Source organism: Helianthus annuus, chromosome 2 (genome assembly GCF_002127325.2).
Source record: "Helianthus annuus cultivar XRQ/B chromosome 2, HanXRQr2.0-SUNRISE, whole genome shotgun sequence".
In the NCBI taxonomy this organism is placed as follows: domain Eukaryota; kingdom Viridiplantae; phylum Streptophyta; class Magnoliopsida; order Asterales; family Asteraceae; genus Helianthus; species Helianthus annuus.
The window spans coordinates 113399532-113409686 of record NC_035434.2 but is presented as its reverse complement, the minus strand read 5'-3'; positions in this window follow the sequence as shown (position 1 = coordinate 113409686).

Below are 10155 nucleotides of genomic sequence, written 5' to 3'. Positions count from 1 at the left end.
TAATGACTTAGTGAAACCGCACATTACATCAGGCTAGAGTATGTAACGGGCCACATAGCTTCATGATACGAAATAATGGACTGTTGGGTGGTTGTCGAATATGAACAAATAATGTGACCTCATGCGTGACCTGAATGTATACTGTGTGAATATATGATGATGGTAAACTAGTGTGTCGCATGACTTACTGTTGTGACTTGTATGATATTATGTGAAATATGTGTACAATACAAGTGTGTTATGTATAGAGTATACGTGTTTTATGTGCATATGAAATTGACTGTTACTGGTAACTACACTAGGGTTTTGTTGATCAATCGGAGCGGGTAGTGTAACATAACATACCGAGCACTCTAAGGTGAGTTCACTACATTCGAGCATGCGTCCCAGTGGTTGGGGACAGTCAGTGGGTATCCCGTGGAGGGATAAGTCTTTTGGGTAAAAACGGGTATATTGGTTAATATTCTCACCTATCATTCTTGTAAGTCCCTTATGTTGTTACCTGGAGGGTAACGGGTATTAGTTGGTAGCGCTACTTAGGTTTGGCACCCTCACACCGCTCCTAGATAGGACGGATGTGAACTAATGACCCAGTCGGGCCCAGTACTGGATAGGAGTACGTGGGAAAGGGCAGTCATGTACATCAGGAGCCGTCTTGTTCGGAATTGAGATATTAACAATATTACTTGCATTTGACAGTGAACTGTTTTACATACAACTGGTAACAAACGTTTTCTTAAACTGTGAACTCGCCAGCTTTGTCTGATACATTTGTTGCATGCTCGCAGGTAGTCAGATTTCTTGGACGTGGAACTTGCTGTTTGGAGTGGTTTGAGTGGTCATGGGTCGTGCTGATTGGATACACTTATTGGAATATTGATTTTCATGCAATTGTTTTGCGAATATTTAACTTAGGGTTTTGATAACGCTTCCGCTGAACACATTGATTTTCATATAAACTCATGTTGGAATTTTATAATTAAATAGGGAGTTTTGTTTTGAAACTTGTGAGTTCAATGTAATTAGTGGCTCATTGTTAGTTCGTCACACGCCTATCAGGGACACTCCCTAGGTGGTATTTTAGGGGTGTGACAAGGGCGTAGATGCGAGAATGAAGAAGGGTTTTACACCGTTGCAAAAAGTTACATTGGCTATTAAACAACTTGCAACTGGTAACCCTCCAGACGAGAACGAAAAGTATTTACATATGGCTGAAAGGACTTCCCGCGAGTGTCTAGAATATTTCTGCAAAACAGTATGTAAAATATACGATGCCGAGTTCTTACGTAGGCCAACAAGCCACGACATGGCGCTTTTGTACCAAACTCATGAGGATAAACATCACCTTCCTGGTATGGTGGGTAGTCTTGATTGCACCCATTTCGTATGGAAAATGTGCCCCACAGAGTTTCAGGGCCAATATATGAGGGAGATCATTGTTACCCTACAGTTATGCTCGAAGCAGTGGCCTCTCAATGACATTGTGTTAAACGAACTTATGGATGAAAATACGCATTGGAGACTAAAACATGATCTCGTTGAACATCTCAGAAGAATGGATTTATGATGAGTGCATTATAGGTACGCGTTATTGAATATTAAATAGAATATAAAAGCATTGATAGTGGTCTAAAATTGGATACTTTAAAGTATTTATATATTTTATAGGTTGAACAAAAAATGAGCTGAAAACATCAAATTTACATCAATCCGAAGTGAATGTAGAAAAAATCTATAAATGAGATGGATTTGGGTTAGGTGGCATTTGATTTTGGCCATTTTTGCTAATGTGGCAACTTATTGTGTTGAGTTTAGGAGGGAAATCACATATGGCTTCTACAATCTCGATTTGAACACAATAGAGACGGGATTCGAAATGTTTTGGGTTAGGTTTTTTGTTTCCGAATACACCTTTTGCATATATTCGGATCATTTAAAAGCTACTTCATTTTCTTTTCTCTCATTCATACCTACCTCAAATTTACCCTCTTCTCTCTTCCTTTTGTTCTACAATCGGTTATCTTCTCACCAAGTTTACAAAAATTAGGTCAACATCAAAGGTAAATACACTAAATTGAAGCTAAATATTTGTTATTATATGTTCTGAATCAAGATCGGAGTTTGATTTTATGTTATTCCTTTCTATATAAAGTTAAATTTATAAACATTGTTTGTACTTCTATTAACTTCTTCTTTGGTCTGATTTTTGTAGATCCGACCATAAATCTTGAAGGTATGTTGTTTTACTTTGTTGTTTATGTAGTATTCATATTTAATCTAACCGATTCAACATGTTTACTTTTTTTAAAAACCAAAATCTAGATCAGAGGTTTTTGTTGATTTTTGTTTCAAACAAAATCAAGTATTTGATTTTTCTTGATTTATGTAGATCCGACCATATTTATCGCAGTTACTGATTTTTCTTGATTTTTTTTCATGTGAATCCCTAACTCCGTCATAACAATCGGAATCCCACCATTCGTCAAGCAACACATGTTAGTTAAATCTTAAACTTTTTTTTTATCTTTTTTAAGTTTATCATATATAATTTTATGCTTTCTGTTCAGTTTTTTTTAATTAATAATATATTGTGAATGTTTTATGGGTTATGGTTTTTTTTAATTAATAATATATTTAATTGAATTTAATTGATATTGTTTGTTTTTTTGATATATATAGTCTGCCTTATGCCTTATTCTTATTAAATTAACAGTGTTTTGAAAATATTATAATTTGATTTTTCAGTTATTATTTTTTTCAATTTTGCTTTAAAGATATCTTTAATTTCTTTTTAAATTTTTTTTCTATAAACAGAGTAATGTTTTAAGCTTAATTTATGAATTTGAAATTATAAGTCTGTTTCTGTAATTAGACATTGTTTCTATAATTAGGTTGTCGTTATATTTTTAAAAAAATTTACTTACTTCCTTTGCAGTTATGGTTCCAATCAACTCTTCAACTTCACTCCAATCTTCTTCCAAGAATACCATCGGTTTCCATATAACAATGAATTTCTTCAGTGGATCTACATATATATATGGTTTTACATTCTTCACCGTCTTCATCTACATCTACTTTTTCTTGAATCGATTTCTGAATTTCACATATCGCTCTACAAATCTGTAAGTTGTTTTTGTTAAATTCCTTCTTTAATCATTATTCATGTGTTCTTCCTTTTATTTAATGTGTTTAAACTATGTTTATGTTGATTTAACCCTAAATCCGATTGGGATTGAAAAATATGTTGATTTTTGGGTTTTAAGATTATGGTTTTGTTAAAGAATATGTTGTTTCTACAAAACCCTAAAACCGATTTTGATGCATAATATTTTTTATTTCTAATGTTTATTTATTCTATCAAGTTTATACGAAACCCTAGATCCGATTGTTATGGAATATCTGTCTTAAGTTTTAGTTGAATTGATGTAAAATAAATTTAATTTGATTGTGATTGTTAATAAGTTTGTGAATGTCATTCAAAAGCATAAATCCCATTTGGCATTGAAAAATATGTTGATTTAGGGGTCTTAAGATTATGGTTTTTTTTATAGAATATGATGTTTATGCAAAACCCTAAAACCGATTTTGATGCAGAATATGATGTTTATAGGAAACCCTGATTCCGATTGTTATTGAATATAGTTTTTTATGAATTTTATTTTTTTATTTGATATGATTCTGTTTATATGGTTTTTTCAGTCTGATTTATTTGTTAAGTTTATGTTATACAAACCCTGATTCTGATTGTCATTTATATTTTTTTTAATAATTCATCTGATGTGGTTTGTTTATGTAACCTGTTTTTGTAGGTATTTCATATGGCTGAAAGTTCATCAAGGTATTTTGTGTTCATTTTGTTTGTTTATGTAACATTTCATTTGTAGAATATGTGTTTTTTTTTCATGTATTCGATTTTTTCTCACACTAACCTTAACATGTTACACTTTATTAACATCGTAATTTTTAAATCAGTTTCAGAGGCCCCTGGTTCTGTAGGCTAATGAATGTAGCAGACGAAGTTATTCTGGTAAATGATAAATTATTACATAAGTTATTTGTGTTCTTTTGTTTTTCTTATCGTCAAATACAGTTTATTATTATTGTATTGTTTATATCTTTTCACTATAATTATAATTCGTTTTGCATTTTTTGTAGATAAAGGCCCTACAATGTTATGATACACACTGAAGATGGGCGGTTATTTAATGTTTCTTTAAGCACTTCTAAAGGAAAGTTATTCTTTTTCCATGGTTGGTCCAATGTTGTAGAACATTTGCGACTAACCAAAGGCTGTTTGGTAGTATTTAATCATGTAGATTCTACTACGTTTAAATTAACATATTTCATTGATGGGGTTAGTCGTGGCTCTTTCTGGACGTATCTGCTACCTCCATCATCTCATTTTTATGTAAGACAAATTATATTTTTTTTCGTAATGTATTGATGTATTACTTTACTTATATTAAAACTATTTTTTTTCTTTTTTTTATCATTCCCACAGGTAATTCCTGAATGTATCCTGCCAAAAATTTACGATTATTCCTCAAATGATGTAATCTCTACTGTAATTATAGTCGACAAAACGTTTAACGTTGCCATTGAAACGTCTGACGGTAAAGTCGGTTTTACCGTTGGTATTGACGTAATTGTTAGTCAGTTACAGTTGAAGGCTGGTTGTTTTTTGTTATTTACAAAAGCTTTGGTAATTTTTTCCATTTAAAACTTTTTGGAAAAAACGGTGTTGAAATGAATTTTCCTGATGTAGATGTCGATGAGGTAAGTTACATTTTGGTACTTAATTATATATTTTATATATGTTAATGTAATACGTGTTATATATTTAATTTGCAGGCTGAAGTTGCACCTATCGATGCTGAAAATGAAGTTGATGAACAAATACATGGTGGTGTTCGTTGTTTTGTTCGTATGGCTGGTCAACGTTATTTTGTAAATTTTAATATCATTTTAAAAACCGCTAAAAAACAAGAGTTACAGTTTTTTGTTACTTAATAAATATTGTTCTTTTAGTTTCATATTTATTATTAATTTTATTTTTACAACAATGCAGAGGATTCCTGATCCTGTTTCACGGATGGCTAGACTTGATGAAGGTTTAAAAGATATGACCGTTAGGCTTATGCATCTGGATCCGCCACAACAATTTACCAACGGTACCAGACGTGAAAGAAAAAGCGACGGAGGTTTTCGATACGCGTTAACCAGTTGGAAGAAGTTCATGAAAGCTGCTAGAATTAAGGTCCGTGACACGGTTCACTATTCTTTTGATGAAAATGACCAGGTGTTGAGTGTTGAACTGGTTGTACCTTATGTTAGGCGTAGTCATTAGTTATATGACATTTATGGCATGTTTTTTGCCTTTCATATGTTTGATATTAACTTTTTATATGGTTTTGTTGGTTTTTGACATTCGTTATGGTTTTGAATTTCAAGTTATTACATTTTTTCATATCTTAACTGTGCTTTTAACCACTCATTTGTCATGTCTTGAAAGTTTAATCTATGTGTTAAGTAGTCATTTCTTAAATTTTATAAATCCTTAACTGATGCTAATGATGTTAATAATTTCTTCAAAAAGTATATTAAACACAATTTTATGTTAATCAATTAAGCATTTAACATGATTTAAAATAATCCGGATCCCATTCTTTCTTTTATGTTTCTCTTTTCTGCAGCAAGAATATAGTGTTGTTATTATTATAAGATAGTATTATGAACCTTTAGTACTACATATAGAATAGATAGAGTGTTATTAACACTATGATTGTCATTTTTAAACCTTGCATTATAGTTTTGAGATGTTACATTATAAGGTTTTTATATAAGATTTAACATAAATAACCCATTTTATATTCATTTTAATTATAGAAAGTCAATTGTCACTTAGTATGTTGCAATTTCAAAATTTCGTTCTTACTTTGCAAGTGATTAATCATAAAATTTCGTCCTTACTTTGCAATTTCAAACTGATAATTATGGAAACTGATTATTCATAAAAATTTAGAAAAATATATTTTTTATATTTTAGTAAAGGTTGTCATTATATAAAATATGTTACAAATATAAAATTTTACGTGAATAATGATAAATAATATTTAAATTCGTAAAGTGAACCCGAAGTTGTATAATTAATATGTACAGTTTCCGTTTTTATAAATTTGAATTTATGTTAATTCGTTTTATCTAATTATAAATTATACCGTTTCCTTATTTATTGTATTTTAAAAAGGAGGTTTATTTTGATTAGAAATATTCATAATATATTACTAAAAATATTAATTTTTGTAATTTGATATAAATAGATCATTTGTTTTCTTTTTAAGTCAAACTAATTTTTTTGCAACAGTCTATTCATTTATTTGATTTCTTTGTAGCTACAATGGAAAACGAAGGTCAGATCACCTTGCCGAACGATATCGATGCTCTTAGCACAAACCACACTATCAAGGTTAAAATTTTTAGTTTGTGGAGGAAGAAGATGAGAGGTAATGAAAGAGAGACGTATCGTATAGATATGATACTGATGGATGAAATGGTAAATTAACGATTTCATCTTTTTTGTTTTAATTATACTGATTTTGATTGCATTTTAACATATCCTTTGCAAGTTATTCTGTATTTACCGACAGGGTACCAAGATTCAAGCTTCTTACTTGCATAAGCTATTTTCAAAGTTTGAGAGGCATCTTATGTTGATGAATGCCTTATCATAAAATGGCCATTTCTTGCTGCGAACACTGCATCTTTCAAGATTGTTCCTAACAATCAGAAGCTATCTTTTTACTAACATACGTTCGTGGAAAAGTGCAATAAATGGGAAGGTCCGCAGTATGTTTTCAATTTTGTTGATTTTAATGCTGTTCTTTCATAGAAAATAAAAGAGGGTACGACAGTAGGTGTGTTAGTTTTTATTTACATTTACAAACTTTATATACCATAATATTTGTTTGCGGATTTTATATTTTTTATGTTCTTATATATGCTGACATGTATTTTATATTTTTTTTTAGATTTCATTGGTTATGTTGGTGTTTGTTATAACATCAAGGAGACTAACAAAAAGGATGGTAGTAAAGGGAAACGCCTTAATCTTAAGCTTCAAGATCTTGAGTAATACATTTTATAAATTGTGTTTGATTTTTTTTCTATATTATGCTTTCAAATTTACAAAATGTTGTTAAACTTATAATTTTTTGTTATATTCTATTGTAGAGATTGTGACACCCCGCGAAAACGCTTAACAAAACTAGCTTCCTCAGTGACTGTTTGCCAAATTTCGGGACGAAATTTCTTCAAGTTGGGGATGATGTGACAATCCGGACTTTCAAGGTCAGTAACATCTAAATCTGGTAAACTCAACTCCGTTAAATCTAATTAACCTGGTTAGGTAACCTGTTGATTGCTAGTACTCACCATATCGGCCCAAAGAAAGAGTTCTGGGCCCAACTAGTTTTTGAACAATTCGGATTGTAATCTGGTGGTGTGCTATTGAACCCGGCCCAATTTAGATGTCCTTTTATTGTTCCATTCCATTAGATAACCGGCCCAACCTTTGTTTCTTATTCCATTGGATAATCGGCCCAACACCTCTTTATGTTATCATTGATCGGCCCACATGTATTATGCTTTCTTTTATCTCTAGCCTGCTTAGATAACTAAACCACTAATTAATTAAAGGAGCCCACTTAACTACCGGCCCAACTCTTGTAGTTGTTTAGATTGGTTAATCAGCCCAACATCCTAATCCTTTTAGATATGGCATGCGTAATGTACTCCAAATCAGATTATGGATAGTTTAAAAACATAACAAACCCCTACCATCCTCCATCTTCTTCGTGCGGCATCTCCCACCTGACTTGTTCGGCAGCAGGAAACCCCCCCTTCTCCGTTTCGAAATCCTCATCCTAAACGTCACCGATCTAGCCTGTGATACGGTTAGTGTTCCACCCTCGCTGATTATTAAGACCCGGTGCATAATAATTGTGTTCGTATCTATGTTGTTACATGATAATTGTGTTCGTATGTATGACGTTACATGATAATCGTGTTTGTATGTATGTTATTACATGACAGTTGTGTTTGTATTTATATGTTTAACCATGAATGAATGGACTGGTGTGATGATAAATTGGAAAAGCTAGGATTACATGGGGGTTAGTAGTTGTTGAGATCTCCTGTTAGTTGCCATAGTTCTAGTAACGATTATGTCAAAGTCACAGTTTACGATTAAGGTATGAACACGATCGATCTTTATGACTATGGTGATCTAGGCAACTGTTATTCATGAGTTAGTAATGGATTAGGGTATGCAGGAGAACACAACGGCTGTTAAGGAACAGCTACGAAAGATCCATTGATCTTTCGTCGGGGAAGTTTCGCCGTCCAAGGTCGATCTTTCGTCCGAACAAGTCCTTCGTTGATATGCTGCATGTATGTAAATAAACAGAACTGATTATGATGTGCTCGATGATGCATACGTGCGAGTCTTAATCTGTTGGGGTTTTGAACAGGTGCATGGGCACCAGGGTTGGTTAATAAATTTTAGTGATGGTTCATGGTTGGATGATGATGGGTGATATATTAGTACATATAATGATTACTTACTTTTCAAAAATATTATTTACATAAGTAGCACAAAGTGGCGGCCATGTGCTTGTCTCAATGACTCTATCAAAAAGTGTTCTGCACATGTAGAAAGTTGGTAAGAAACATGCATATGTATAAGACTAATTTATTAAAAGAAACATGTTACTAATTTATGGATGGATGGGATGGTCAGCAGTTAATATGTATATGCAGTGTCCTTGTTTAATTTGAGATGTGTGTTTGTTGAATTAAGGCAACATGCATATGATCATATGTTCGAATAAAATAAACAGGACAATTAAGCTATCATATATGTATAGGTTAAATTGCCATTAATTGATTTGGTGTTATTTATTAAATTAACAAACTACTATATATATATATATATGTTAAATCAATGGTAATTTGATTGATTACTCTATGTGACGCGAGTTGGTTATGGGCCTATGATCTTGCATATAAAATAAGAGTAATACACTTTGCGTTGTGTGTCATTGCATGCCTAAAACTATTACATTAGATATTGGGTTATTTGGACACTAGGGTATTGCAAAACCCTACTCGAATACTCATTTACATGACATTATATTTTAGGTCGCGTGTAACGGGTCTAACCATTAATTAACGTTAGAAGCACATTATCATACCGAGCAATCTAAGGTGAGTTCACTGCACTTTTCTCAAGCATGCGTCCCGGTGGTTTGGGACAACTGGTAAACATTTGGAAGGGAAAACATTGGGTAAATAACTTAATCGGTTTTGGTTATTGCCTGGAGGGCAATGGGGGTGATTAGTTGATAGCGCTATTAGGTGGGAAACCTCACACCGGGCCGTAAGGACGGGCGTGAACTAATTATCTGGGTATGGCTATGGTTGTTAGAGGCACACTCCTCGGATACATATGGGCACTCTCCCTAGGGTATCTAACGAAGGCAACATAGCAAACGGTCGTTAAGGGGTACCCACTCCCCGGATACTTATGGGCACACTCCCTAGGGTATCTAACATGAGCAACATCAAAACGTCAAACATCATAACAACAAACAACATATCATTTTGTAAACTGTTTTACTCACTTGATCGGTAACACAACTTGGTAAACAAACACAAACCTTGAACTCACCAGCGTAGTCTGACACACTTGTTTACATGCTTGTAGGTAACTATTGAGGGAACTTGGGAGCTTGCTGTCTGATGCTGCTGGAGTGGTTATGGTCATGATAAACAATCATATCGATTGGGTTTCGACACACTTATACATATATACTTTTATGCTTCCGCTCAGTACTTTGGTTTTGGTTTAACTTTCAAACGATACATTTATTTCAGTTTGGTAATTTATTATAACTTGTGTTTGATATGATTGGTGGCTCCTTGTTGAATCGTTACACCTCCATTAGGGACACGCCCTAGGTGGTAATTTGGGGGTGTGACAGTTTGGTATCAGAGCCACTGGTTATAGAGAACTCGGTTTTAAAAATGTCTTCATAAAACCAGACTATAACCGAATTGATCCAAACGATGACCATGACACTCAGCTTCAGACTGCAA